Source organism: Equus asinus, chromosome 27 (genome assembly GCF_041296235.1).
Source record: "Equus asinus isolate D_3611 breed Donkey chromosome 27, EquAss-T2T_v2, whole genome shotgun sequence".
NCBI classification, from domain to species: domain Eukaryota; kingdom Metazoa; phylum Chordata; class Mammalia; order Perissodactyla; family Equidae; genus Equus; species Equus asinus.
In genome coordinates this window covers 28993635-29000388 of record NC_091816.1, presented here as the reverse complement: position 1 = coordinate 29000388, position 6754 = coordinate 28993635, and the positions used below count along the sequence as shown (strand labels likewise).

Below are 6754 nucleotides of genomic sequence, written 5' to 3'. Positions count from 1 at the left end.
GTTAACAAGAGGGAATAAATATAGAAGATCCAAAAATTATAAATCCATATCCTACTCCACCTCCAGTACTTTGAATTGTGAGTATGTATGTGTGTTTATGTGTATGTGTGTGGGTGCTGTTATACATATATATATATATATGTGTGTTATATATATATATATATATGTGGATGGCAAACAAATCTAGGATGTACAGCGGAAGAAAGCTGAGAAACAGTTGTAAATGTGTTTAGGATTTTGAAAAAGAGAGTTATTGAGAGGAAATAGTTAAAATCTTTGTTGTTTATCAAGAGAAAAACAACAGGAAATGCTCCAACTCGAATATAGCTCAGCATACTTCAAGGCTTTGTGGATACATTTAATGTGAAGACAAAGATGTGAAATCATGTTCTGTACACATTATATTTGTAGAGGTTTTACTTCTGCAATTGGGTAAATCAGTCCTGATTATCATAGGCTATTGCTATATTTGCCAGGGTTGACGTCAGACTGGATTATAATGGAATTTGTTTCTTCCAAGCCTTATGATTGAAATCCCAGTAGCTGTCACCAGATACATACTGTGCTGTTTCAGACTGTTGACAAAGAAGCCCTGAGAGATGGATCTTTATGACAATTAGTGATAAATGTGAAGTATGGTAATAACTCAAATACTTATTTTTATTTTTTTACTGAAAATTAACTCTTTATTAAAATGACTTTAATTTGTATATATATATATATATATATATGTCTCTATGTATACATATATGTGTATGTGCATAGTAATAGAGTCCAGCTTATGTCTAGATATTAAGAACATATTGAAGTCCCAGAGAAGAAATAGTCACAAGTCTTACCTCTTGTCCTGGTCCCAGAGCCTGTAAAGGTGAGCCCACTGGGACTGGCTGGGAGACAGGAGGAAAGTTTGTTCTAAAAGGAAATGTCTAAGGGAACATAAGGATTTCTGAACACAGGAAAGAGAAAAATAATCACTTGTTGAAAAATCAGTTATATTTTTTTCCAGATCTGAAGAAAGAACAAAGCACATTGATTGGAATCTAACTCTTAGAAGAAGTCAAAAGAAAGGGTCAAGTCATTTCTTGTGCAAGCCAGCTGTTCAAATTAGCATACAATCATTTCAGCCATTTAAATAAAGTTTTATTTTAACCTTCAAAAAAAGAAAAGGACATATTGAAGGAGTACAGTGTGGTATTATTATTCTATCTCTTTATTCCCTCTCTCCACCCCAACTACCTACACACAGTATGTTTGCCTAGTTTATCTCATCATTTTATGATATCCAAGTACCTGTGATACTATTTCAGTTTAGCTTGAATGTATTTCCATACAATAAGTTTTCTGAATGTTTGAACCTATCCATATCTTATGAAAATTAATGCCGAATACTCATTTACTCCAAGTCACACACAAAAACTCTGGATTTTCAAGCAATTTCTCACTTTTGCTTAAAAAGATGTGAAAATCAAGGAGTTGGTTACTAATTTAAGTATCTTTGAATTTCATAATGAAATTAATGACACAAATTGCTCTAAAATTGATTATAAAATTCACTCCAGTGATATAAATTGTAAAGGGGAAACTAGCTTCAGGTTAGAGAAATAATGATTTATCATGACTTTGGGGAAAGATGAAAGCAGTAATAAAATCCTAGAAGGAAAAGTCACAGGCACAGGTGGGGAGCCAGATGACGTGGCTCTTAAAGATGTTTCTCCGTGGGGATTATTGATGACAATAACTGTCTATTGTGTATTGATTTCCGACATGTCTATCCCTTGAGTCTTACAGACCAGAAAGGAAATGGTTTACATTATAATTGTGATGACAAATATAAATGAAAAAACAAGTTCTTAACACCTTCTGGGGGAAAATTCCTTTTTGCACGGTGATCATGAGTGTGCATTTTTTCTATAACCTCAGCTGTCCCTCATAGCCAAAGCAAGGAAATAAGCAAACCCAACATAACACTGGCATAGACAGAAATCAACGAGGCTACCTCACATCCGGCAATTTTGTCAGTACCCTACCTGAGGAAGACTATTTGTTTTCAAAATGCTAATTCCACAATCCAACCATTGGGCACGAAATCAAAAACAAATGGCCAAAGGAGCTGTGAGAGCTCCGGAGAATGTATGTTTCACTAATCATGCCTTGACATCCTTCTGTTATTTAGCAAATAAATTTTATTACAAATATCCAATATCTAAGAGATCACTTAATAAGAAATTAAAAAATTAAGTTACATAACCCCCAAGTTTACATTAATACCAATAATGTCTGCATTAAATATGTTAAATGAAGCCAAACCTTTAACCCAACAAACAAATTGTGGACTCCTTCACCATTTCGTTGGTGGATAGTAACAATTCTGAAAAAGATAAAATGGTTTCAACCAATGAATGGGTAAGTAAGTTTGTTTTCTAGTTGCTTTCTTTTTTTTTAGTTTTTATTACTATTACAACATGAACAAGTAAATTGTTAGGTTCCTCTGTTGTTCATAAAAGTCAAACTTGGAGCATAAATAGGAAGGAGAGAATCCTTCCTCCTTGCCTGGACACACAATTAATGAGTAAATAAGCAGAGGTGATCGATATTCCATCTCTGCCATGTTGCCTTTCACTTGGCGAGAATGTTAGAAGATCAGACTCAAGAAAAGCTACACCTGTGTTTATTATTATTCTCAGTTTGAGTTTGGAGAAGATGCTGGGCAGGGGTGTGTTATCAGAGTGGAAATGACACAGGCTTAGGAACATGATGGGAAAGGGGACTAACTGATTGTGAATCAGATGGTTCTCTGATTAAGTTTTGGCTTCTTACTAGTTCATTTGAGAGTTACATAAAACATTATGAACTTCAATCGAATAAACTCTAAATTATGGGTAAAAATGAGGTTGGTAATCCTTTTCTTATTGGATTGTGAGAAACAACAGATTGTGCACATTAAGTACCTAATAAAGAGCGTGCCCCTCAGAAATGGGGAGATTCTTACTGTTGTGATTGTGGTCGGTTTTAGTTTGTTATTGCTAGGACACCCGTGTAAGTTCCAGATCTGTTGTTTCCCAGATGAATGAAATTGTACGTGTCAGGAAACCTGATTTTCACTTTCCTCATTTGTAAAATAAGAATCACATCATCTGGTTTACCAAAGAATCTTAATATAATCGAGATTTTTAATTTTAAAATCTATATAAACAGATATGTTTACTCTTATCATTACTATCATACTGATTAAGCTAATACAGTTAGTTAACTAAATTCAAGATTGTGAGTCTGACGTCCAACATAAGCTTAATTCACTCATTCATTCATTCAAAAGATGGTGTTCATCACCTACTCTGTACTGGCATCGATCTTGGTTCACTGATCTCATAGATCTTACAGTCCTGGTAGGAGAAACAGATACTAAAGAAGTGAATAAATGCATAAATAAGATAATGCTGAACAATTTTAAATCCTGTGGAGAAAGTGAAATAGGATGATGTAACCTGGAGTGGGAGGATACATTAGCTGGAGAAGATATTTGAGCTGAGAACCCAATGTCCAAAAGGAGCAGGGCGTGCAAACATTAGGTGAATATTTTTCCAAACAGAGAGATCAGCAAGTATATAGCCCTAAACAAAATTAGGTTTGGCCCTTTGCAGGATAGAAAGAAGGTGGAAGGAGTGTATTCAGCTGGTAGAACAGTAGATGGAGATGAATTCTGAGTGAGAAGCAAGGATGTAGTTATGTGGGGCCTTAAAAGTTATAATACAGGGTTTGGATTTTTGTCTACATGTCATGTGAAGCTCTTGGCGAATATAATGCAAGGGAAGATATCAGCTAATTTATAGATTTCAAAGAGGACTATAATTTGAGTGTACAGAATGTATAATATAGAGTGTAGAGAATGGATTAAAAGGGGCCCAGAATATAAGCTGAGAGGTCCAATTATACTATTCATCATAGATAGACTAAGAACAGAGTAAAGGACTAGTAAAGCAGATAGTAAAGTAGTGTAGAGATCCAATCAATATTATTCAGCATAGACAGAATAAGAAAGTAATTAATAGAAGTGTTAGTAAAGCCATTAGTGAAGAAGTAATTTGTGGAAGATAAGGCCAAGTGTCCAGATTGGTGGGTTAATGTTGATCCCAGTTTTCTTTTAGAGATAAATAACAAAAAATGTAGAATATTGTTGGAAAGATCATTACCCATTTAAGTCTGGATCTCACAATTGTTTAAAACAAGATGATGGATCCATTCATGTTACTATTAAGAATTAGTTATTTGACTTTAATTTGCTTAAAACGAAATATATGTTCTAGAATTTGAGGCTTGATTACCAGAAGAACTGCAGAGTGACTTTTTGGTTTTTGTTCTCTTTTTTCATAGAGCAACTTTTGCCCCTCACCCATCCCCATCCAAGCTTGAGTGCTGTAACAATAGTCTTCAGGATCTATGGCCTCTGACACTAACTCTAAAAGGAGCTGATCATAGTTGGCAGTCCAGACAAGTGATAGCATCAAAGGATACTGAAGTTGGAGCAGACTTTAGAAATCATGTTCTCAGATTATTAACAGATGGGGAAATAGAAGCTTGGGAAGATAAAGTTACTAGACCAAGAACGTATTACTCCCCAAAGAAAGATTTTGAATCCATGTCACCTGACTCCCAGATCACAGTCTACACTGAAAAATGAAGTTCATATTCACCAGAGTTGAGCAACTACCATCAGAAAAGCCAGTTTACCACTATGAATTTCTGCTCCTACTTTGTTGAAAATGACTAGACCTTGCTATCTTGCCAGTTTTGTTTTTTGGCTCCCCAGAAGAAGAGACATACGCAAATATTTGAGTTCATGTGGTTTATTTGGATCCCAGGAAATACCAGTAGGAAAGTGAGTCAAAGAGCAGAAAGAAGCCAATCATGGGTGCTCTGTTTTGTCAAGCAATTTTCTATTGTAGGCAACTGAGGCTCAGTCTCCCTCCTGAACTCTAAGAAGCAGTAAAGAATATGGCTCTGAGTTACCTCACCTTCCGCAGGGGTGAGGAAGCTGAGGTACTGATCCTCCAATTCTCAACCATTAGCTGTCATTGACTGACAGCTGCTTCTGGGGATATTTTATTTACGACACCTCAGCCTCACTCCTAAGAAGGTAAGCAAAGATGGAGAATTGCAGGTTATGCTATAATATGCCAAAGGCATGGGCTGGAATTGTGAGAGCAGAATGAGTGGGGCATGAACAATCATCTATTCCAGCTAATCAATAGAGTAAAATGTTGTGTTTAAACCTCATCCATCACTTTTATTTGTTTTCTTCAGGAAGTTCAATCAGGGACTCTATTCCATTATAGTGACAGAAATAGAAATAAACAATTGTATTATATAGTTTCTTTTATACACACATTTGAATAAAAAGTGGAGTTTTAGATATTTAGATACCAAAATAAATGATAATTGAATGGCATGTTTAATTGAAGCTAACAACACTAAAACAGCAAATAACCAGAGAAGTATTTTCTTAAAATGAAGTCACAATGAACATTAATTTCTCACACCGATTTCACATAAAAACTTTTCCCTTGACTCAGGACCATAATTATCACTGGGAAAACCCAGGCATCTTTAGCATATCCTCTCTTTTTTTCTCACTTGTGTGATCTTCACATTCATTTTGTATTCTCTCGAATTCCCATTAAGGATCTAGCTCTATCACTATGTGTGCCATACTCCTATTTCTTATGAACTATACTACCTCAACATAATAAAGGCCATGTATGACAAACCCACAGCTAATATCATTCTCAATGGAGAAAAACTGAAAGCTATCTGTCTAAGAACAGGAACCAGAAAATGATGCCCACTTTCACCACTCTTATTTAACATAGTATTGGAAGTCCTAGCCAGAGAAATCAGGCAAGATAAAGAAGTAAAAGAGATCAAAATTGGAAAGGAAGAAGTGAAACTGTCACTGTGTGCAGATGACATGATTTTATATATGGAAAACCCTAAAGAATCCACTAAAAAACTTTTAGAAATAATAAATGAATACGGTAAAGTCGCAGGATACAAAATTAACATACAAACATCAGTTGTGTTCCCATATACTAACAACGATGTAGTAGAAAGAGAAATTAAGAATACAATCTTATTTACAATTGCACACACACAAAAACCCATGAATAAACTTAACCAAAGAGGTGAAAGACCTATACACTGAAGACTATCAAACATTGTTGAAAGAAATTGAAGAAGACACAAAGAAATGGAAAGATATTCCATGCTCTTGGATTGGAAGAATTAACATAATTAAAATATCCATACTTCCTAAAGCAATCTTCAGATTCAGTGTAATCCCTGTCAAAGTTTCAATGACATTTTTCACAGCAAGAGAATGAAGAATCCTAAAATTTATGTGGGACAACAAAAGACCCTGAATAGCCAAAGGAATCCTGAGAAAAAAGAACAAATCTGGAGATATCACACTCCCTGATTTCAAAATATACTACAAAGCCACAGTAACCAAAACAGCATGGTACTGGCACAAAAACAGACACACAGATCAATGGAACAGAATTGAGAGCCCAGAAATAAACCCACACCTTATGGACAGCTAAATTTCAACAAGGGAGCCAAGAACATAGAATGGAGAAAGGAAAATCTCCTTAATAAATGGTGTTGGGAAAACTGGACAGCCACATGCAAAAGAATGAAAGTAGAACACAATCTTACACCATACATAAAAGTTAACTCAAAATGGATTAAAGACTTGAAT

The 6754-nt window shown here is 35.1% G+C and overlaps 1 non-coding gene across 1 annotated transcript; it reads left to right on the top strand.

The window, feature by feature from the left end:
• Window positions 1-809: 809 nt before the first annotated feature.
• On the top strand, window positions 810-935 carry LOC123281494 (small nucleolar RNA SNORD22). The gene has a single exon (XR_006521040.2). It is a non-coding gene; the product is annotated as a small nucleolar RNA SNORD22 (small nucleolar RNA).
• The last annotated feature ends 5819 nt before the right edge of the window (window positions 936-6754 follow it).